Consider the following 25,419-nt stretch of genomic DNA (forward strand, 5'->3'; position numbering starts at 1 on the left):
ATGCAGATACCAAAACCCAAACGTAAAATATTGAACTATTCATATTTCATAGCATCCATGCTCTTTTAGGAGATTAACGATTTGATGACCATTAAGAATTGATGCTTTCAAGTTGTGGTGCTGGGGAAGACTCTTGAGAGCCCCTTGGACTGCAAGGAGATCAACCAGTCAATCCTAAAGGAAATCAATCCAGAATATTTATTGGAAGGACGGATGCTGAAGCTCCAATGCTTTGGCCACCTGATGTGAAGAACTGATTCATTGGAAGAGACTCTGATGCTGGGAAAGATTGAGGGCAGGAGGAGAAGGGGATAAGAGAGGATGAAATGGTTGGATGGCATCACTGACTCAATGGACATGAATCTGAACAAACTCCAGGAGATAGAGAAGGACAGGGAAGCCTGGCATGCTGTGGTCCATGTAGTTGCAAAGAGTCGGACATGGGGCTAAGTGACAGAACAACAACAACATAACTTACTAGAGATAATGACATTGACAGAAAATTAGCTGAGGGAAAAAAAAAGTCATTCTGGTTCCCTGAGAAGAAACTCTGCATGTTAGGTGAGAGAGGGAAAGAAGAAAGCCAAAGCTGAAAATCTTACAATTCTAGAAAGACAAAGCTGGAGGAGAGATTATATGCTAAAATATTTAATGTAAATATTTCACAAGGGTGTGATCTGCACTGTTATTACAGAGAATTATCAACATGAAAACAATTGCTGTTAAAGGGATTACATTAATTAAAATTTCAACTGTTTCAACCACACCCTAATCCTCTCTAATACAATCAACAATAAAATTTATATAAGAATAACAACTTCTTCCTACTTGCAAAAGCAATGAACATTTCTAGCTGCTAAATCTAACAGATTCAGGTATTTACAAGTGTAAGTAATTATTTTGTGGCCAGCAGGCAGTCTTAAATAGATCTTAATTGAAGTCGTACAAGGAACAGATCCTTAGCTGATTGTCTATGGACAAAGCAGAAAATATTTATGGCTGCGCTGATAATATTTACACCATTAAGAAATGTCTAAATAATTAAACAGACACTGCCGCTAAATATTCAATATTTGTATAACAATTAGAAGACTGTGATGCTTAACTTCATTTAAAAAATAATGTAATATTTTACTACTGAGGGAAATGAAGGCAGTTATTAATTAGCACTTTGTAGCCAAAGTGGAATGCTGTTACTCTTCTTTAATGTGTTTTCAGAACTTAGAGGAATAAATAAAATTTTAGATATGTTCTTACTGTTTCTATGGACAGAAGTGTCTTCCTTCTGTTAGTTCAGTTCAGTTCAGTTCAGTCGCTCAGTCGTGTCCGACTCTTTGCAACCCCATGGACTGCAGCACGCCAGGCCTCCGTGTCCATCACCAATTCCCAGAGCCTACCCAAACTCATGTCCATTGAGTCGGTGATGCCATCCAACCATCTCATCCTCTGTCATGCCCTTCTCCTCCTGCCCTCAATCTTTCCCAGCATCAGGGTCTTTTCAAATGAGTCAGCTCTTCTCATCAGGTGGCCAAAGTATTGGAGTTTCAGCTTCAACATCAGTCCTTTCAATGAACACCCAGGACTGATCTCCTTTAGGATGGACTGGTTGGATCTCCTTACAGTCCAAGGGACTCTCAAGAGTCTTTTCCAACACCACAATTCAAAAGCATCAATTCTTTGGCACCCAGCTTTCCTCACAGTCCAACTCTCACATCCATACATGACCACGGGAAAAACCATAGCCTTGACTAGATGGACCTTTGTTGGCAAAATAATGTCTCTGCTTTTTAATATGCTGTCTAGGTTGGTCATAACTTTCCTTCCAAGGAGTAAGCGTCTCTTAATGTTATGGCTGCAATCACCATCTGAAGTGATTTTGGAGTCCCAAAAAAATAAAGTCAGCCACTGTTTCCACTGTTTCCCCATCTATTTGCCATGAAGTGGTGGGACTGGACACTTAAAAAGAACATCCTTTTACCTAAGGTCTGCTAGACAATTTAGAGTTAAAAAAAAAAAAAAGGAAATTCTCTATAAGCAGTATATAATGTAATACTTGTGGTTCCTACCATTGTGAACTTACTTTTTCAAGCTTAACCTGTTGGCAAACTATTGGGAATGACAGTTGGAAATATAGAGAATCCTCATGGGAGATTTGCTACAAACCTGTAAATTTACATGCCATGCAGGCATGTGCTTACAAGTGGCTATGTGAAGCATTTGTGTTAACACTTACATGGATCGTGAAAAACACTGAGAAAGAATGGCCTAGCAACCATTTGCCTCTGGCTCATTCTTGTTTGTTTCATTGGTGACAGTGGAAAAAACAAACAAACAAACAAAAAATGACACAAAAGCCAGGGGAGCAGAAACTGCTGCATTATTCTGGGATAGCACTCCTGACCTTTTTCCACTGTGATTTTGAAATGGACATCAGTATGGTCAAATGGCACACTGGTAAAGAGATGTGGCTTTGATGCCTGGTCAGAAAGATCCCCTAGAGAAAGAAATGGAAATCCATTCCTGTATTCTTGCCTGGAAAATTTCATAGACAGAGGAGCCTGGTAGACTACTACCTACGGATTCGCAAAGAATTGTACCTACTGAGCGAAGGGGCATGCACACGCACGTACACACACACACATATGGCTTTGCCAATGCAAGGTTTTCAAAGGGTAAAGACACCAGCAGCACGGTCCACGGCTCAGCTCTCAGAGAAACAGACCTTGAGCAGCATGCTTTAGCTGCTAGGCTAGGCGATCACCCTCAGGAGATGGCTTCTTTTTCTCCTCTTTCAATACAGCTCACTGGGAGCCAAGCAGGACAGTTTTTGGGAGGCTGGTGGTGGATCTCTTTATATCAGAGGGGCAATTTTTGGTTGGGGGGATTCCCCACTCCCAGTCCCTTCTTGGAACTTCTTGGTCTTGGAACTTCTGGATTCTCCCTTGGCTCTAATGAAGGGGAAAGGTCCCTCCTTTATGACTTATGTGATGAAACTTGGGCTACTCTGAGTATGGGAGCTTATGTAGTCATGCTGAGTTAGTCATGCTGAGGTTCCCTCTTCAGGCCATATAGCTTTGTTACTGACATTAGGGAGAACAGCGAGAAAATCAGTAGTGGCTTCCCAGATGGTGCTAGTGGTAAAGTACCTGTCAGACTATGCTGGAGACATAAGAGACATGGGTTTGATCCCTGGGTTGGGAAGCTCCTCAGGAGGGGGGCATGGCAACCCACTCTGGTATTCTTGCTGGGAGAATCCCGTGGACAGAGGAACCCGGTGGGGTACAGCCCATGGGGTTGCAAAGAGTCAGACACAACTGAAGTGGCTTAGCACACATGCACACACAGTCCAAGATAGTGGATATCTTTTCCCAGAAATCTGAAAGATAAATATCAGTGCCACCAATAGTGAAAAACACTTGATGACCACAGCTATGGGGATAGACTCTGTGTCCTCAGATGGGAAAAACTCACAAGACAGTGTGTTTCCAGGTGTCCATTGTTCCTTTGGAAACAAAGGGCAGGGATTTCTTCGAACGGCAATGCAGTTTCACTTTGTAACCTGCCCTATTGATTGGCAGGGGCCCCAATGCAGGGCTTATACATGGTAACAAGATAGCTTGAACATTATCCCGGGACTGTCTGATATCCTGGGACTGTCCCAACTAAAATGTTATGTAACAGCTATTATAAAAGTAACTGTGTATTTGGAGGAACATGAGTTCCAACTCTGAGCGTGGGATACAGGATAAAGAATTTTATTTTTGTAACTCTGAAGTTAAAAACTGACTACTCCAGTTTCTGATGGAAACCCTTACTCATCACAAAGATTCCTCCCTGCCATTGATACGGGCTTAAGGCCTGATTGAAGCTGTTGCTTGTTTCCATCTGCTCACTGACAATTCTGCGTGTGGACTTTTTTACTCAGAAATAAAGACGGGAGGGCTTAACCTTTCTACAAGAAGAATGCTGCAAGCCATATCACAGATTACGGGCCATAATAGACACCTGTGTAAATCCCCACAGAGGACTGTGTTTAGGATTTTCAAACTGGTGAAGGCTGCAGAGGTTAAAAAGACCAAGTTTCTAAGAAGGAGCCAATAAAATTCTCAAGCCACAAACCACAAAAATGGATTCATATATAGCATCTAATTCATTACTTGGTATGTACTGAAGAAGAAATATATAGAATCAAGTGGGTTTGAAAGTTAATATCTACAGAAAAACACTGTAGTAAACTGATATTATATTAATAGATAAGACAATTGCTTTTTAAATTTTATTTTCTTAATAAATACTACTGAAAAACCTTTGGTACAATATTTTTGCCTTACAAATAGTCTCAAAATAGACCAGAACACAGACACTTAAATTTTAATAACACAAAGCTGAAGCAGGCTGTCAACAGTTTAAGTAACTTAAGAGAAACAAGGTGAGCAAAATACCACAAAGGTAGGAAGGTTCTGCATCCTGATACCATCATCCATTGTGAGAATTAGTTTGAACATTTTCAATCTTGAAAGATCTGATTTGATCTCGCAAACTGCTTCATTTTTCTCTTACATGAGAAAGCAAATCCAAGATCTGCTTGACGTCCATCTTCTGAAAACCATCATCTTCAAGAGAGTAGAGGAAGACCGAAGTGTCCTCTGTTGAAGAGATCACTTAATTGTCACAGGTGGCAGAGGATCTTTCTAATGTGACACCCAAATGTGACTGGGTTTTGGTGAGTCTATTCTGATTTCTCATTATTTCTTTCAAATGCCTTCCTTCCAAGTTCATTAGCTGTTTACTGGGTACCACTGCTATTTTTAAAATATTGAAAAAAAATATTGTAAAATATTGTGTAAAATATTGTAAAAATACTGTAAAAATAATTTAAAAATATTGTAAAACACATTATGAAGACAATAAAATGTTTACAATTTAGTAGTGAATTTTAGACCTAAACAAGCAAGAAAATCACATGTTTCTTACGTCGGCTCCTCCTGCCTTTAGAGAGAGCATCGGGTGTCCTTGAGGGTAAACAGTGTCACTTATGACCCTGTACAACCTCCTGGAGTTTCACACCTTGGCACATAAATAGACATATTTTTGTATTAAAAACAGACAGACATTTAATGGAGTAAGATGCAAAAATAAATTTGCAAGTGTTTTTAGGAAAGAAAACAGAGACCTTTCATGCTTGTAACAGACTTGGAGGTAGGTGTCAAAGACCATGGAACAAGAGTATGAAGGAGGAGGAGTCTAGGGGCTCAGCTGGGTGATAATTTATTCACTCCAACAGCCCTCCTGCATATCAAAACCACTCTGTAGTGGTTGCAGCACCACAAGCTTTATCAAGACAGAACTGTGGCTTAAACCATCTCATCAAATTCCAGCCTGAGAATATTTGCTGCTCCAGGGGCCGCAAAGAGTCGAACATGACCGAGCGACTGAACACCACCACCAATGTTAACCAAGGTAGTAGTCTTCATATACTAAAATCTCCGTGTTTTTTTGTTTGTTTTTTTTATTTTTTTACTTTACAATACTGTATTGGTTTTGCCATACATTGACATGAATCCACCACAGGTGTACATGAGTTTCCAACCCTGAACCCCCTTCCCACCACCCTCCCCATATCATCTCTCTGGGTCATCGCTGTGCACCAGCCCCAAGCATCCTGTATCCTGTATCGAACCTAGACTAGTGATTCATTTCTCCATGTTTTTTTAAAAAGTAAATTTGTAATTCTCCTTCCACCATGTCATAATATATACTATGCACACAATGCTATAAAATTTTAAGTTGTATAAGAAATACATTAAGTCTAGTCCCACTCATCAGGAATTTGGTTTCAATATATTGGGTTGGAACCAGGAATGTGATTTAACAAATATACTAGATGATTTTGATACAGATCCCCTCTGGATCACACTTTGATAACACTGGTGTATTAAGAACCAACGTTCTAGGTTAGAGCTGCCTACGTTTGATTTCAGCTCTAACATTTAGTTGTTACATAATTTTGAACAAGCTACTTGCCTTTTTTGAGCCTTGAACTCTTCTTTAAATTCATATAATAATACATATTCTATGCTGTTAATTTGAAATAAAATTACATAAGTGTTTAGCATCTCCTTGACATGCAATGAGTGCTCAATAATTATTAATAGTAGCTAGCATTAACCATGCTCCTCCCTCTATATTCCTTGACTCTGAGAATGACACAAAATTTTCCATTTCTCAAAGAGGAAACCTGGGAACCATTTTATATTTTTCTCTTTTTCTTCGATTTGTTCACCAGCCAAGTTCTCCAGATGTAACTCATCACCACAACATTGTTCATACTGCCAATGCTGTCCTTAGGTTTTTTTTCCTTTAATATTTTAAAATTTTTTAAAAATATTCTTCTTCTGAATTACTGTAATAGATTTTTATAATTATATCATCATCTCTTTGTCATCTATTTTATTTACTCATTTATTTACTTTGGGTTTTGGCTATGGTGGGTCTTCGTTGCTGCGTGCAGGCTTTCTCTAATTAGTGGCGAGCAGGGACTACTCTTCAATGCAGTGCGCCAGCTGCTCACTGCAGTGGCTTCTCCTGTTTTGAAGCACAGGCTCCAGGCATTCAGGCTTCAGCAGCTGCAGCCTGTGGGCTCTAGAGCACTGGATCAGTAGTTATGGTGCACAGGCTTAGTTGTCCTGTGGCACGTGCAATCTTCCCAGACTAAGGATTGAACTGGTGTCCCTTGCATTACAAGGTAGATTCTTAACCACTGGACCACCAGGGAAGCCCAGAATTACCATAATAGATTCTTAAATGTTCTCTCTCCATGGTACGGTTATGTAGTTCTCTTACAATCTATTCTCTACCTAGCTGCTACAGTAATCTTTCTAAAATCCAAAACTAACTGTATCACACCTCCTCTTAAAGCTCTTTAATGGACTTCCCATTACCTTCAGGAGTACAATTCAAATTCCCAGCTTTTAAGATCCTTCAAGATCTGGCCTCTGTAATTTTTATTTCGTAACTCACTCAAGTTCATACCTCATAAGTTGAACGTACCAACCTATGAGTATATGTGAATACACAGTGGACCATATGCATTATTATATGACTCATCATATTAAATTCCGGTTGTTTATTTTTATGTCTCCTCCACTAGAGTTCTATGAGAACTGGTACATAAGTGTGCAACAAAAATTTATGGATCATAAGAACATAAGGAAAGCAGAAAAACAGGAAGTCAGAGAGGAAACAGAATAAACTAAGTAGATTTAAAGTTTGGAATAAGATTTGCTCATAGGTTGGTGATTTGGGATCAAACAGATAACCAAGCTTAAAGAACGTCCCAGCTCCCTAAGTTGTAGATAGAATTTGTTTGGCGTAATACACTGTATCAAAAAAGAATAAAGCCAAACAAAAAACAGAGTCCAACTCCAAGTGCAGTGTGCCTGTGTGTGATTGATACAGTTACTGGGACTTCTGGTGAGGCTGGAGGACAAAGACAAATGGCATGAGCTGCAATTATGTCCCAGTCTTTTCCTGGTGTTCATTTGATCTTCATTTTTCTCCATCAGTCACAGTAGTATTTCTCCTAGTGACTTTACAGCCAAAGATTTCTTTCCTCACCTCATCTTTCCTTACTTATCCAACCCACAGCATTCTTCTAAGTATACAGGAGTAGCTAAATACCAAGAGTTTTACTTATTGGGGGACAGTTATGGAGAACAAAATAAAACTGAAGGAAGAAGCTGCAAAAGAGATAGTTGTAACTTTAAAATACGCAGGCATAGAAGTACCTCAGTAGTGCAAATCCTTGAAAAAATGTAAGATGTGTAAAGCTGGAAACTGTTGTCCAACTTTCTTGTTGTCCAATAAGAAAGCACACGTATTTTGTTGGAAAAGAAGGAAGTGGTCTTTATTTAACTTGCTACTGCTTAAATGGCTCTCCTAATTACAGAAATCCTTCCAAACTTCACTTCCAAATCAATAGTTCTTATTATGAAACCAGAAAGGCTCTGGAACCGACCTAAAGTTAGGTGAGTCTATTTCCAATGGCATCTAGAACAGGAACTGAGATGTCCTTAGAAATTGTGGAATGTCATGATAACTACAGCACAGCACATTCGATAGTGAAAGGGAGAATGGACTGGAGATTGAGAGGCACAAGAATCTGCAATGAAGTGAATAGAAAGGTGATGCAAGATTCTACAGAAATTAGACTGACTGAAAGTGGAGGAAAAAAAAGAAAAAGACAGAATCATTGGTGACACCAAGGTTTAATGCCTGGTAAAAAGTGAAAATGTTGGCAATAAGGTATCTATCTACAACTAGTAAAGATTTGCCCTCTATCACTGCCTATCCCAGCAGAGTTCCATTTGCAAAATGTTAGTTTGATAGCTAATGTAACTGAAAACTTTTTAAAATGCCATAAAGATTTTTAATTCATAATGTTCAACAAAATATTTTAAAGTTCTCCATCATCAGTTGCTAAGTTATGTCCAACTCTTTGTGACCCCATGAACTGCAGCATACCAGGGTTCCCTCTCCTTCACTATCTCCTGGGGTTTGCTCAAACTCATGTCCATTGAGTCGTTGATGCCATCCAACCATCTCATCTCCTGTTGCCCCCTTCTTTTGCCTTCAATCATTCCCAGCATCAGGGCCTTTTTCAGTGAGTTGACACTTCACATCAGGTGGCCAAAGTACTGGAGCTTCAGCTTCAGCATCAGTCCTTCCAGTGAATATTCAGGGTTCATTTCCTTTAGGATTGAATGGTTTGATCTCCCTGCTGTCCAGGGGATCTCAAGAGTCTTCTCCATACCACAGTTCAAAACCATCACATTTTTCTCACTCAGCCTTCCAACTCTCACATCCATACTGTCTGCCTGCTGCTGCTGCTGCTAAGTCACTTCAGTCGTGTCCAACTCTATGCGACCCCATAGACGGCAGCCCACCAGGCTCCGCCGTCCCTGGGATTCTCCAGGCAAGAACACTGGAGTGCGTTGCCATTTCCTTCTCCAATGCATGAAAGTGAAAAGTGAAAGTGAAGTCGCTCAGTCGTGTCTGACTCTTAGCGACCCCATGGACTGCAGCCCACCAGGCTGCTCCGTCCATGGGATTTTTTCCAGGCAAGAGTACTGGAGTGGGGTGCCATTGCCTTTTCCAATACTGTCTGCCTACTTCATTACAAATCCAGCTAGTCTGCTTTCCTCAAATATCCTTCTTACACATCATTCTAGTTTGGAAAATAAAGACCCAAGAGTCCAGAAGGCAAAACAGAGCCCTCAGGAGCCAGTGCAAGGAGTTGTAAATACTCTTAAGGAGCTAAGTGGAACCAACCATATTTTCAACAAGAGACTACTAGAGCTGGGAACTGCAACCCAAGGAATGAACAAGTTATGTTACCCTTCCCAAAGCAGTCACAAGGAAGTGGAAGGCCAACTACAAATGAAGTGGGAAAAAATCAAGTGGAAGAGTGAATAGGACTAAGTGTTGGAAGGTAAATAGAAACTAGTAAAAATAGGAACAGGTTAGGAGTAATTTAAAGATAAGCCTTGTGAGCTGCAAACTAGTGATATCAGTGGTGGGGGTATCAGTGGTGGACAAAGATGAAATCATTATTTTCAAGCCTGGATGGTTGGAACAAATAGTTATTTTATCAAGGAGTATCAGCTTCTCCTGTAGAGAAAAGGAGCACAGAACTGTGTTTCTCAGATTTCACATCCCACCCCTCAGTGAACTCTTTATGCTTCTTTTTTCTGGTTTATATAATAGGAATAACAGTACATTTTCATAGCATTTTTGTGAGGATTAAATGAGCTAATACACAAAAGAGCTTAGCATGGTGTCTAGCACATAGTGGAACTTCAATAAATGTCCACGATACTATTATCATCATCACTGGCATTTCAACATTGCTGTTTCTAACTATGACCTTTCCAACTTGTTTTCTCTTAAAACTTCCTCTTCAGAGTCAATTATTGCCACCGAATAGTTTAGTAGTCAGTTGTTCAAAGTAGGCTAATAAAATGGAGGGGTGAAGTTAATCTCTTCATAGAATACAGAGAACAAATCAATCTCTTGAGAATCCAAATGCAAAAATGCCATTCCTATTATTTATGTTGTAACTATACAAGGTCCCAGGGTGCTGTCTGTGAACTAATATAAAAACACTGGGCTTCCCCAGTGTCTCAGCAGTAAAGAATCTGCCTGCAATGCAGCATATGCAGGTTCGGGTTCGACCCCTGGGTCAGGAAGATCCCTTGGAGGAGGGCACAGCAGGCCAGTTTCTCCATTCTTGCCTGGAGAATACCATGGACAGAGGAGCCTGGTGGGCTTCAGTCCATAGAGTACCAAAGAGTCAGATGTGACTGAAGTGATTGAGCACATAAAAATATCCACAGATGACTCTTAGAAAATACCCTATCTATCACTCAAAATCAAACCTGTTATAGTAGCTATACCCAATCTGGGCTTTCTAGGTGGTGCAGTGGTAAAGAATCTGCCTGCCAATGCAAGAGACATGAGTTTGATCCCTGGGTGAGAAATATCCTCTGGAGCAGGAAATGATAACCCACTCCAGTATTCTTGCCTAGAAAAATTCCATGGACAGAGGAGCCTGGCAGGCTACAGTCCATGGAGTCGCAAAGAATCAGATAGGACTGAGCAACTGAGTACACACACCTGGCCAATCTAGGGGGAAAAATCCTAGGGTAGGAATAGTCCTCCTACCCTGCCAGTCAACTCAGATTTCAGAGTAATTAAAACCCAGATGGGAAGAGATATACCTGAGACTGAATTCATACTCTTGAATTTATGAGCAAAATCAACTTGGAGAAATTATTTAACTTTTCTGGGCCTCTGTTTGCTCAAGTACAGAACCAAGACTACACCTCACTCCTAGTTAAAAACTAAAGCAGCTAATACCTTAGAAAAAGAAAACCCACACATAACACAGAGACTGAAATATAGTTGACAACATAGATCCATTTTCTTCAATTTTCATTCTCTTTTCCTTTTAACAGTTCATACATAGGTTTCCCAATACAGTAGCCACAAGGATCATGTGTTTATTAAGGACTTGAAATGTAGCTAGTCTGAAATGAATGTGATGTAAGTATAAATCACACATTGGATTTCAAAGTCTTAGTACAAAACAATGTAAGTATCGCATTAATAACTTTATATGAATACATGTTAAAATGATAATATTTTGGATATTCTAGGGAGATAGAACATATAGAAATTATTTTAACCTGTTTCTTCCCCCCTTGTTATGTTTTCAATTAATTATATGAACACCTTATATTTCTATTGGACAATACTAGTTTAAACAATCAACCAGATGTGATTAAGGTAACAACTTTCTGGCAGGTGAATGTTCATAATGGTCCTTCTACTTCTTGTAATTTAGACTGAAATGACCTTTGCCATCAATGGAAATAGGCACTTGATGTCCTGGATGTGCTTGCTTTGGGCAACATGAGTACAGATGGCATGAAAAACAGTCTGACCAGCTGGTGAAAGCAAAGTCTAAGATGAGAAATAGAATAATAGGGAATCTTTGAAGAATTGTTTGAGATTTGTGTTTTTCATGGTTGGGAAAGTCAAACAGAGAGCAGCCACAAGGACCAAAAGGTTCCTTAAAAATTACATGAAAAGAATATGAACGGGATGGTCAAAAATCAAACTGCAACAAGGATGCACTTAAGTTCCTTCAGAAAGGTAAGTAGAAATTCCTCAACCCCAGTATTAATGTCATTCCAGAATTTAGGGGTAGGGGATGAATTACTCTTTATGCAGGAATCTCTTCTGGACCAACCATGTAGGAATTTATCAACTCCTCTAAAAAAAGGAAGACTTCATGTATTGGTCATAAATGTGAACACATCATTTACTTACAACTCATTTTATTGGCAGCTTACAACCCACATTTGCATTTATATATATAATTAGGGCACTCTGGATATCTGAATATATGTTCAGGAGAGACATACAAAGTTAATATGACCTCCAAGAAAATGAAAAGGTAATTCCTATCCTCAATACAAAGATTCTTTTAAAAGGCCAGAGGTTAAGGAAAAAAAAAAAAAGAGTATATGATTAATAGTGCCACATATTTGAGAGAAGATAAGGAATAAGACAGACTTCCCTGGTGGCTCAGAAGGTAAAGCGTCTGCCTCCAATGTGGGAGACCTGGGTTCAATCCCTGGGTTGGGAAGATCTCTTGGAGAAGGAAATGGCAACCCACTCCAGTATTCTTGCCTGGAAAATCCTATGGACAGAGAAGCCTGGTAGGCTACAGTCCACGGGGTTGCAAAGAGTCAGACACGACTGAGCGACTTCACTTCACTAAAATCGTCTGATTTGTCTTGAAACTGGTTGTAATAGAGTGTTGAGGCAGAAATTATCATACTAGAGAATGATGGAATGATTTTTAAAAATTAGGGGAGGGGAGGAAGCAGGGGCTCAAAACACGTTGGAGAGGTCTAAAATGAAAGCAAAGGAAAATGGTAGAAGAGTTTAAATGGGAAAAAGGATCAGGCAGTGCACTTTTAAGCCTGATCAGTTTTAATGACAAGGTGCAAATGTAGTAGGAAAGGAGAAGATAAACATACTCATGAAAACAAGGCTAAGTATGGACTAAGTTTCTAAGTATCTACATTATAATTTTGCAAACACAGGATGTACTCCCAGTGCAAAAAACTCTCTTACGTATTGGCTAAATCTTTTTAGTTAGTAGCCAGGATGTTCTATGACTAAGATTATTGAATAAACGCCTCCTTTGTTCCTCACCTTCTAATTTCATTAATCCGCTGTGGTTAACTTTCCCTTACAGAAACCAATAAAAGGATTGATTTTAGGCAATTTCAGATCTTCCTCGATATTAGTTCAGGACCATATCAGTGGAAAATCTACTTGTCTTGAATGGATTGCACTGGTCTACTCAAGTGATTTCAAAACTGAGAAGTCAGAAGATATTGAATTTTAAATATTAGATTATTTTATATTGGACTTTGGATCTAATTTTAGATATTAAAGTGTAAAATCACATTGCCCTTATTGCTAGCCTTCTTTTTTATCTTGCTGCAGGATCAGTATTGTTTTAGTACAGTATTTGATAGCTCATGAGCCTACAGGGTGAGGGAAAATATTTATATTACTTATTGAATGGTGGACAGGCCAAGATTTAAAATAAATTTTGCCAAACTTTAAATGCAGTAATGTATTAACATCTGGTGGCCAAGTCATATGTTGCTATTGTATCAATAGTCAAAGAAATATCAAACAAAACAAAACAAACACCAGGCGAACATGAAGAAGCAATGAATATGTTTGTATTTGTGGTGTTGCCTTCAAAGAGAAGCTTTCAACCAAGAGAGACTGCCTCTGTATAGTCTGATATGTTGACACCATACAAAAAGTAGTAAGCAAAAACAAATGAACAGGACAATTATTTTGACATATGGTAAGAATCAAACATCAGTGGGTGTCCTCAGTGGCTCAGCAGTAAAAGAATCTGCTTGCAATGCATGAGATGCAGGCTCAATCCCTGGAAAGTGAAGGTTCCCTGGAGAAGGAAATGACAACCTACTCCAGTATTCTTGCCTGAGAAATTCCATGGTCAGAGGAACCTGGTGGGCTAAAGTCCATGGGGTCACAAAAAGTCGGACATGACTTAGCCACTAGACAACATCACCTCCAAGAATAATCAGTATTGAGTAATACTTAAGAGTATACTAAAACCAGAAACAAAGTGCAGTTTGGGGCCCTCAAATGAAACACAGACATTTGATATTTATTGAATTACATAAAAGGCCCAACTTTCTTTTGAAAAATGCCTAATGCTACAGAAAAATACCTAATGTTGTTTTGTTTAAAACAATAAAAATGACAAAAGTTAACATTTATTGTAAATTTATTATATGCTAGGGCTGTTTTAAGTACTCTATTCTCAATGTTTTACATGAATTAAATCTTTTGATTCTTGAAATAAAACAAACCAATCCTATGGGGGAATAAACTGTTATTTTATTATTATTATTATTCTAATCTTGCAGATAAGGAAACTGGGACTTAAGTGAACTGCCAAGACTGTAGTGACAGCTATTGGTGGCAGAAAGTGGACAGAACCAACTCTAAGCGTTTTTTTTTTTTTTAATGATCCAAATATTGGTACACTACTGTAGCTCCTGAACAGAACTTAACTGATACTTTCTTTTGTTTCAGTCCCTGATAAGCATATTCTCTGTATAGGAAGAATTTAAAGTTCTTGAAAGGATCAGATGCCAAGCAGGTTAGCAATCACTGGCTTATCATCAATGGAGTACAGTGGGATCTAGGTTCTAGGAATAAAAAAGTTATCAGAATAAGTGTTCCTATACCTGATCAAGACAAAGCAGGAAGAGTAAATTTGTGGCAAGTTCCAACTTGTGGAGTAGATCTATTTTAAATCCCTTTTACCTGAGACCAGGATCCATCCTAGAAACTGGAGTGAAGCTAGGCAGACAAGTCTTACCTAAAACCAAGATAAAACTATTGCCTGGATGAGAAGAGAGCTGAGGCTAAGACTCAAACAAGGCTTATTTAAAAAGATACAAGGTTCTGGGTACAAAGGGGAGGACATGGTCTTAGGAAAGAAGTCAGTGAGATGAATCTTTGGCAGATTATATGGAAACTCTATGGAAAGAAAATGGCAAACCGCAAGCAAAGATGATCTCTAGGAAACTTCGGTAGAGAAGGATTTCCCAAAAGGAACTTACAGGAATATTAGCCTTATTGACAGTCTCCCTCATACAAACTCACAGTGGAGTCTGTATTAAGGATGAGAAGTCACACGGCAAGGACACCTATCTGATTTAATCCAGCATTTTCCAAAGTTCCTTGACAAATAAATCTTTTGTTATTAAAATGATGTTGAGCTGCTGTTCATAGAGTAGATTTTGGAACACTGTGGTGGATACAATTAAGAAGACACAAAGTAACCCATTATAGGAGTTGAAGAAAATACTGGAACATCTATTTCCACATGGTGTTACCTCATGCTTTAAATTTTATTTTGATATGTTTCATAATGCTTAAAACGTATTAGTGCAAAACAAGAACTTATTCTTATACAAAGGAACATACATAAATTAAAAGTATGTGCTCCATATTTACTGATGAAGCACACATCTGATGAGTCTGGCGACAACCAGGAGAGGAAGGAGACCACTTGGGGTGGACATTCTCGACCAAAATGCAGCTCCAATCCATGGGAATGGAGAGGCTGCTCCCCACTCCTCTACTTTTGTTTCTTCTGCCGTTTGTCCAGGATGGACTCTACCCCCACACTGGAACACTCTCAGCTACTGAAAGCTGTTAGTGATAAGTACTACTGTCAACTTCAATAATGGTATATGAAAACTTTAATAGATAATAAGAGTTCTTGCTCCCTCAGAGTAACTCTGAAAAAAATCTAAACACTATATGATATTTTTATTGATATTTCACACTAAAATAAATGAATACACCAATAATTAATTCAGAGTATTAACAGAAGATGAAAGTAGAATTTGTACTCAATCATGTCCGACTCCTTGCAACCCCATGGACTGGAACCCACCGGGTTCCTTTGTCCTCAGGATTGTTCAGACAAGAATACTGGAGTGTGTTGGCATTTCCTCCTCCAGGGAATCTTCCTGACCCTGGGACTGAACCCGTGTCTCCTGCACTGGCAGGCAGATTCTTTACCACTAAGCCAAAGAAGAACGGGAAGCCTGAAAGTAGAATGTAAAATTTGTTAATTTTTAAGACTCAGGTAAAACTCCCAAATTTAAAAAGAAGAAATGGAGTACTTTCTTGATCTAGATCTCTTTTAATAGGACTGAATATCACAAAACAGATCTAACTGCTATTTCTAACAAAATAATTTGAGTTGTCTGCAATTCACACTTTATTATATTCAAGTAAACAGCTCTCTGAATTACTTAACAATCACTTAGATTCAAGGTCACAGACTCAAAGCCCCTAGAAGCCAGGTAGGCACAGGCAAACCATGAAGTATCCTGTGTGTAAAGCAATGCGTGTGAGTCTGGGGGGCTGGGGGACTCAGGCACTGGATAAGTGGAGCAATCACAGGTCAGTTCCAGCTGACTGTCTCCATGTAGGAATTTGGATCCAGTTCAGCCACATTCTCCAACTTTTCAAGAGAAACTATAAAAAACTCAGATTGCAGGTGATCTCTCAGTATTTAAAGTTGACATCATTTTAAGAGAAAACAATGTGCATGACAAACCAACCACATCTACAGGCAAAATTCTAATGTAAACTGCCATCGTGCCTCTGCTGTATCAATAAAGCTTCTTTTTGGCCATTAGTAATTGTACTTAATTATCTTTGGAAAATCAAAGACTGTGGGCTGTGGCAGTAGATAGGTCTTCTTTTGCCACATAATGGAACTTAGCATAAATTACCTATCCTCTCCGAGACTTCATTTCCTCATCTGTTCAGTTCAGTTCAGTCCAATCGCTCAGTCGTGTCCAACTCTTTGCGACCCCATGAACCGCAGCACGCCAGGCCTCCCTGTCCATCACCAACTCCCGGAGTTTACCCAAACTCCTGTCCATTGAGTCAGTGATGCCATCCAGCCATCTCATCCTCTGTCAGATGAAAATGATAACCTGAAGCAGTGTTGTGACGATTAAATAACATAAATGGTCTGTGTGCGTGTGCACATGCTAGGTCGCTCCTGTCTCGTCCAACTCTTTGGACCCCATGGACTGTAGCCCGGCAGGTTCCTCTGTCCATGGGGCTTCTCCAGACGAGGCTACTGGAGTGAGTTGCCATTTCCTTCTCCAGAGGATCTTCCTGATCCAGGATTGAATCTGGGTCTCCTGCATTGCAGGGGGATTCTTTACGGTCTGAGCCACTAGGGAAGCCCATAACGGGCCTGACTTGCTTCAAAGCTTTCTGCATTCCTTTCCTTCCATTTGCTGCCCGTGGGGGCAATAATGAGAACTCTGTGTGTGTGTGTGTGTGTATGCGTGCACACGTGTGCGCGTATATAGTGTTTTAGGGTCTGAATATTCACAATGTTTGTGATGGCCATAAAAGACAGACAGAACGCAGAACAAAATCAGACTATATTCTATCACTAATTGATTATTGTCAAGCTATTTAGGCCTCTGGGCCTCAATTCCTTTTCTGTACCTACGTAAAGTGAGCACCAAATGTTTCTCCTCTTAAAGTCATCGTGAGGCAGTGATACAGCGGTTTTGGGCTTGGCCATTGGACTCAGACTACCTGGATCTGAATCCACTTACTAGCTGTGAGATATTGGACACCTTGATTAATTTAGCTTCCCATGTTTCAGTTTCTTCCTCTGTAAAGTGAGGATAGTAGGAGTACCTTACTTTTAAGAAATAAAAGACATGCAAAGCTGTTAAACAGTTCCCAGAAGATATTAAATGCTTCATAAATAATAATTTCTATTACATCATGGGGTCTAATACACCATTGATTATAAGCTGTACTATTGTGTGTACTATAAAAGGAAAAAAAATCACTTCAAATTAAATTTCAACATCATGTTTTCTTATTAGAATTTTCACTTTATACTTAATAAAAAGGGTCTCCAGACCTAGGTACACATTTGCATCACACACTACTTTTGTGCCTACATAAAAAGAAAAACATAACTTTAATTGGCTGTGCTCAATCACCTAGAAACTCTGAGTTCTCCATATCAGTGCTTTTCTACCTAAAATCATCTGAGCAGTCAGGGAGCATTGGGAATGCATTATCTCTTGCCCTTTTCTTCCTGCTCCTCTACTTCTTCCAATTTTAAAAGACTTTAAAATTTTCCAAGATGCATATTAGTAGAGAGAATAGTATAATGAATCTCTTTGGACCCACAGTTCAAGGCAACACTCAATAAAGAGCTATGCTTTTACTATCTGAAGGGTTTATCTCCTAAGTTGCTAATACTTATTTTGCAAGTCTTGATGCTTATCTTTTCTGATACTACTAGAATATGTCAACAGAACGTTTTCAGGCAAGAACTGGGACTCATATTCTTTCTTCCTATTGCCATGAAACAGTTTGTTTCTTCAAACTTCTCTTGTTTCTTGAACCTGCTCTTGTTCAGTCCTGTCAACAGGAATCCCAGCCAGGTTTGTGCATGTGAAGGCAATGACAACTATGTCACAACTGCTGCCTATCAAGGAGCAGTTAAGGAAGATGCAGCTTGACTTTGTCAAGGTTAAAATGAAGGTGTCTTCTTATGTGAAATTCTCATGATTTCCCCCCAGGAATACTAGAGGTGCTCCATTATCTTCAGGCCTACGGCAATGCAGATGCGAGTGATGAAGAAAGATAATGTTAACTCCCATTGAAGGAACTTAGCCGTTCTGTTCTGAAACTATGACATGCATCATCATCATCTTTTATAATTTAAAAATTAAAACAAGAAATAGTTTCCGTCATTACCTTGATTACTAGGCTACTTGGGACATGATAAATTCTTTCAACTGGTATTTTGGGGTCTTTTTCATCCCAGAATTCTAAAATATATGTTATTACATCTTTAATGATTAATTTTGATCCATTTGTTAAGTCTATAGGTTTTATCTTCATGACTGACCTCTATGCCCATTATACTTGGTCTCATTTTTTAAACTCATGATTTCATTTTCTCAGTATTCTGGATATGGCTGATTTGATTATTTGCAATGTCAAGTCTGCTTTTTACTACTTTCAAATAAGATTTTTATTTCAGTTATTGTCATTTTCATTATGTAGCATGCTCTTCTTACCCAGGCCTGCTTTTTCTCAATAGAGACAATGTCCCCTTTTATTTCATTAGGCATAAAAAGTGGGTAATTTCTAAAACCATGTCCTCTATTTCATGAAATAGATCAAGCTTATTTCTGAGCCCTTATAATTTGGCTCTGTGTGGTAGACTCGCTGCTGTTGCTATTCACCTTTAAGATTGATGTGTTGATATTTTCATCCTTGAAGTTAAGGGTTTGCTTGGACATCTTAAGCAGCAGCAATTATTGTCTTGGGGAGGGACAGATATTAGAGAAATGATCCTGCCATCTTAAATATCAACCAGTGATTCTCAAATTTCAGGCACCTAGGAATCACCTGGGAGCTTTCTAAGAATGCAGATTCGAGGAATCTACCCCCAGTGATCTTGATTCAGCACAACTAAGGTAGGGTGCCAGGAACCACCTTGTTACATGTTTGACACAAGATTTTCAAACACACACTAAAGCAGAAGAATAGTATAGTGACCCACTGTGTACCCATCACCCAACGTCAACAATTATCAGTAGTCTGTTTATCTATGTCCTCTTCTATTGCTAATAACCCCATTTGATCTTTTTTGTTTTCATTTTTAAAATTTCTATAATTTTTGCTAGACTATTTTGCACAGGTGGCACTAGTGGTAAATAACCTGCCTACCAGTGCAGGAGATATAACAGGTGTGGCTTTGATCCCGTGGTCAGGAAGATCCTCTGGAGGAGGGTGTGGCGACCCACTCCCTTTCTTGCCTGGAGAATCCTGTGGACAGAGGAGCCTTGTGGGCTCCAGTCCACAGGGAGGAAAAGCTACTGGAGCGACTTGGCATGCACACATGCACAAACACCAGCTCATTCCACTCTTAAATCTGAAGAACGCATCCTTAACTTTTTCTTTAACACATTACCGTGATGACATTATCACGTCTAACAAAATTAAGAATAACTTTTTAATATCTCACACTGCATGATCATATTCAGATTTCCCCTGGTGATTCAAACCTGTCTTTTATAACTAGTTTGTTGCATCAGGTTCCTAACAATGTATATACTGTATGTGGTTGTTGTCGGTTGCTGATGCTGGAACAGCTATTCTTAAAATTTGTTTTCTAGGGTCAGGATAAGATGTTAGCATAGGAATCTTTCAAGTGGTGAAATGATTTGGTTCCTAACACAAGAAGAGTAGGAAGACAATCCTTGACTCCAGCACAGAGATGGACGTGTGTGCGTGCGTGCTCAGTTATGTCCCCCTCTGTGCGGCCTCATGGAGTGGAACCTGCCAGGATCCTCTCTGCAAGGTGTTTTCCAGGCAAGAATATCAGAGTGGGTAGCCATTTCCTCCTCCAGGTGATCTTCCCGACTCAGGGACTGAACTCACATCTCCTGTGTCGCCTGCATTGGCAGGCAGAGTCTTTACTACTGTGCTATCTGGGAAGCTCCAGAGATGGACATAACCAAATCAAATAAAGAAGTGAGTCAGCAAAGTTCAAGGCTAGTTGAGGGACACCTCAGTTCAGAATGAGTCTGTAGCACAAAGGATACTATTTACTCCTCACACTATTAAATGATGTATTTAGTGCATGAGATGTACTTAAAGTAGCCTGGCACACAGCAAGCTCTCAATAAATGCTGAGTGGGTAAAGAATTCACCTACAAGGCAGGAAACACAGGAGATGTGAGTCTGATTCCTGGGTCAGGAAGATCTCTTGAAGAAGGAAATGGAAACCCACTCCCATATTCTCGTGTGGATAATCCATGGACAGAGGAGCCTGGCAGGCTACCGTCCACAGGGTCACAAAGAGTTGCACACAGCTGAGTGACTAAGCATGCACATTGTTATAATTACTCAGTGGGACACAGAGAATGAAGTTTGGAGGCCTGGTCTGTGACTGAAAGCAAAAGAAAAACCTAATTAGCATTTATAAGTCTTCTGCAATTTAACGTAGGGTTTAATGGCAGGTGACAGCAGGCAAATGTGAGAGAGAGAGACACGCAAATGCAGAAGTGGAAGCCTGGACCTACAGTACAAAATGAAGCAGGAAAAGGGAGGACAACACAGTAATGAAGATAATTCTCTGTGGTGTCCACATTTGTCTCATGGGTATTTTAGGCACATCAGAGACCCAACTGAATTCTCACTCCTTTTTGCTGCTGAGACATCTTTCCTCACTTAGTATTTCATAGGTAATTTAAGTGGGATTAGGAAGACAGGATGCCATAATTAATATACAACATTTATGTTTTTCAGGCACCGTCCTAGGAATGAATGATGTGAAAATAGATGAGATGAAATTCATGCCCTCAAGGAACTCATAATCCAGTGGGAGACAGATAAGTAAGATTTTATAAAACAATAAGATTTTATGAAAAATTTATTTTGTGATAAATCTAAAGCAGAAGGGGATGGAGAATGCTATGGAAACAGAAAACAGGGGATGCTTAGCTTAGCCTGGGAACAAGTGGAGTTTAGGTAGGGTGACCAAATAATGCATCATGAAATTCTCTTGAATGTGAAGGGTGGTGCTAATAATAATTACAGGGAGACAGCAGCTATAAACTAAGCCTATCTTTGATAAGCTAGAATGGATGGTCACCTTGATTAGGCCAGACAAAATTTCTTTAAGTCAGGTGATATGTTGGTATTAAAGGGAGAGAACATAGTCACCAGGGAAAAGAATGTCTTCTAAGTACAAGGAGAGTGTATTTAATGACAGAGAGACCTAAGATTGCTCTGGTTCCAGGAAGTAGCTTAGAGATAGAATAGCCCAGAATGAAGCCCAGCATAAAATGGTCAATGCTGAAAGAAGAATCCAGAGTTAGGACTAAACTATAAGAGAACTGGTCAGCTAAGCAGACAAGACTGAGTTTTATCTTAAAAGTCATTGAGCATCATTAAGGGGTTTAGGGAAGGATATGGCATGGTCAAATTTGCATGAAAGATAACAGCAGTAAATGAAATTATTAAGGTTCCTTTCTATGACATACACTTTCAAAGGTAATGTGCCCAACAACCTAATGATATGCATATTATTATCCTTATTTTACAGCCCTGTAAACTGAGTTAAATAATTTTCCCACAAGAGATGGATCTGGAACTTAAATAAAGGTGTATTTAACTGAAAAATCTGTGCTATACTAAACTTTGACAGAAGGTTTGAGGGCAGTTTGGTAAGGAACCAGAGAAGTGGGACAGGTTGTCCAGTGAAGTAGCTATTGAAATCCAGGCAGGAATTATGACAGGCAATAATTATGGAAGAGGCAGGGGGATGATCTGAAAGAAATAATCGTGTCACATAAAAAGAAATAACAGAATGACAGGAATTGGTTTACTGATTGAGTGGTAGGGACAGTAAGTAGACTTGAAGAATCTAGATTTCTGGTTTGTGTGTCTGTGTAAATGGCAATATACCATTTACCATGATGAGTAATTAACAGGGGATGCTTAGCTTGACCTGGGAACAAGAGTTTAGATAGGGTGAAGGAATATTTATGCAACCTCAATGAGGTCTCTTTTCAAACGTTCATATAGGACTACTGGGTAATACCTGGTAACTGAACGTGTGGATCTGGTGTTCACCAGTGAATCACGGAAAACTAATAAAATGGAAATTTCAGAATTGTGAGTGATAGGTAATATCACCATGGAGAGGATGAAGTAAAGCAGAAAACAACATAAAGGGAACAAAGATGGATGAGCCAAAGAGGTATAAAGAAAATAAGAAGAATGGGTCAAGAGAAGAGGAAGTTTCTGGAGGGTGAAAATAACTGAAGGGGACAGATACACAGTAAAGTATAGTTAAACAAAGATGGTAACGTATCTACTAAATTAGAAAACTAGTAGCTTAATTTGGAATACTAAACTGGATACTATATCTTGTTGTACTTGTTAAATATTATACTAGTTGAAACCACTTTGAATCTTGATTCTGTCATCCCTTATATTCACTAGCTTTTTCTGCTTTGTGTTATTTGTATGCTTTATATTTTATATATATATATCATTCATTATAATAGCTGTAATTTATTAAATGCTTACTGTATCCCTGGTTCTTTGTAAATATTATTAATTTACAAACAAACCTGCAAAGTCCATATTATCATCTTCATTTTAAAGATGAAGAAATAGAGTGTTCCCACAGCTGTAATTCAAGAAGGGGAGCTGAAGCTAAGCAGGGCAGATATCAAGGCCTCTTCTCTTCACATTTATTTCACAAACCTATTGCTCCCTTCAGGTTTCAAAGCATGAACCAAATGCCACCAGATGCATCTTCATTATGGCACAAGAAAACTAGTGACAAACAGTAAAGCTATTTGATATTTCCAATCCAGGGGGGAAGCTGGATTATTTAATCTACCATAGAAGCAAGAGAATTGGTGAATATGAAACAAAGTGAAGTCGGATATTTTCATGATTGATGAACAAAAAAGAATGGATCAAAGGTATAGGTAACGAAGCTTAAAATAATCACATATAAAGGGAACCAGAAGAAAAGAAACAAGGTTGAGTAAGATGGTCAGGAAAATCAAAGTGACATAACTTGCTCTACTGGGGTCCATTTTAAAAAGGCAAGAATACAAACGATTTTTCCTACATGTTCCAACCAACTCTAATGTTAATTACACAATGGCTTTCTGACACTGAAAACTGAGCACAGTGTAAAATCCACGGGATGACTTTAATTAAAAGTTATTTTCAAAAGCAAACATGAATGGATTTTGCAAAAGGGCAAGTAAAAATCAGATGGCTGAGTGCTGCAAAGAATTCATTTATTGGGTGTATAAGGCTAAAACTATTTTGGATAAAAGAACTTGAGTCCCATCAGGTCATTTTATATGCTGGAACAACCTGAACTTCAGATGAACTCAGACCCATAACACACTATGTTTTAAGGTTATGTTAGAAAACAGTGGATAAATAAATGAAACCAACAAAAACATGAGGAAAATGCTGAACAATTCCAAATGAATACTAAACAACTGTGAACTCTCACTAATCTCTATAACTCTCTTGGAAAAGCAAAAGTACCCTGCCCTTTAAACATGAATCTTATTAAACTGATTACTTTTTCAGATCACCTGTTTTGTCTGATCTTTATCAATCACCATACACAGCAGTCAAAGTCTCCTTCCTTTTAAAGATACGTCCTCTTATAGTCTAGCAGAGGTGCTGTTACTGACTCACCAATCATATAGGACATGTGTTAGGGAATATTTGTTTAACAGTGCATGGAGGGGTGGGGAGTGGCGAGAAGAGAGGAGATAATGTGCTCTTTTCCATTCATGCCTTGAACTGGCCCAGCCTTGGTTGGACATATGGCAGTGCATGGGCCAGAAGCCTGCAGGCACACAAAGCGGCTAACTCTGCAAGTCCCTTGGGGATTCAGTCTGGAACTTTGGCCTCATTAACACCATGCTCTAGCCTGAGGGTTCTCAAATTTTAGTGTGAGTTAGAGTCACAGGTGGAGTAGCTATTAAAAATTCCAGTCCTTGGATGCCACCTCAATCCTACCAGATTAAAATCTCTGGAGGTGGGGTTCTGGCTTCTCCCCTGTCCTCAGGCTCCACAGCTGATTCAGATACACATCACAACTGCAGCACCACTGCTCTGGCCACCAGGCCGCACCTTGTCGGCCAGGACTCTGCCTCCTTGCTGTGTGGCAGATGGTGCTGGCTCTGCCCTGGTGGCCCAGGTCCTGGATGCTGCTGCTGCTGCCTGTCTGACTGGCTCTTTCTTTTCAGAATCCTTTGTGTCTTTTCTACCATTTGAAAACAAAACCAATATATTTAAAAATTATGAAAAGTAAAAAAAGTTGAAGTATATACAGAAAAAAAAATCACTTCTAATTGCACCATTCCAAGATAACCACTATTAACACTATAATGAATTATCTTCATTGTATACTCAGTTACAACCATCCTTTTATGGAACAGTGTGCCCCATTAAAAAAATAATACTTTTTATTGAGTGGTATGTGTCTGTGCTGAGTACTTTATATTATCTTGTTTAATTCTCCCAGCATCCCTATAAATCATGCAGAGATATGAGCCCATTGTATAGACTGAAAAACTGAAGCTTAGAGAAGTCTTAGTAGATCATGGCAGAGTGCTGGAGTGAACCCCAGGAACACAGTCTTTTTCTCACTTTGTCATCTGATATACACATACTTCCAAGACTGTGAAATATTTTATAAATAACATTAATAATGGCTGAACACTCTTCTATTTGAGGACTCTACTATTTGCTTACTCAGTGCTCATAATCCAACAATGGATTATAAATTGCTATAATGTTACAATGAATATCTCCAAGAATTTGGGATTATCTGTGTTTCAATTTATTTCCTTAAGGAGAAATTCCTAGCAAAGGTATCAATGTGTCAAAGAGTATAAATACTTTAAAAACATCTAATTCTTGATGCATATTGACAGGTTGCTTTTAAGAAAAGATTATACAAATTTCTGCACAGTTTTTTCACCTTCACTGGCCAAGATGCTTATGAAGCTATTTCTCATTTTTCATGATTATAAATAAATCTTCAGTTCAGTTCACTTCAGTCGCTCAATCATGTCTGACAATTTGCGACCCCATGAATCGCAGCATGCCAGGCCACCCTGTCCATCACCAACTCCCAGAGTTTACCCA

At 39.0% G+C, this 25,419-nt stretch overlaps 1 protein-coding gene and 1 long non-coding RNA gene across 7 annotated transcripts in view; one reads left to right on the plus strand and one right to left on the minus strand.

Annotated features, from left to right (window-relative positions):
• Nucleotides 1-23,826, plus strand: part of LOC120856765 — a 30,313-nt gene extending 6,487 nt beyond the window's left edge. For 2 of the 3 annotated variants that reach the window (XR_005719472.1, XR_005719473.1), the window contains exons 3-5: nt 4,566-4,723; nt 21,025-21,111; nt 22,306-23,826. This is a non-coding gene — a long non-coding RNA (uncharacterized LOC120856765). The remainder of the gene's footprint in view (nt 1-4,565; nt 4,724-21,024; nt 21,112-22,305) is intronic. The other variant, XR_005719474.1, reaches the window with a different exon arrangement.
• The window catches only part of NTNG1 (netrin G1), a 373,322-nt gene that overhangs the window by 167,486 nt on the left and 180,417 nt on the right, over nt 1-25,419 (minus strand). The window lies entirely within an intron of this gene.

Source organism: Oryx dammah, unplaced genomic scaffold, assembly GCF_014754425.2.
Source record: "Oryx dammah isolate SB20612 unplaced genomic scaffold, SCBI_Odam_1.1 HiC_scaffold_28, whole genome shotgun sequence".
Taxonomy (NCBI): Eukaryota; Metazoa; Chordata; class Mammalia; order Artiodactyla; family Bovidae; genus Oryx; species Oryx dammah.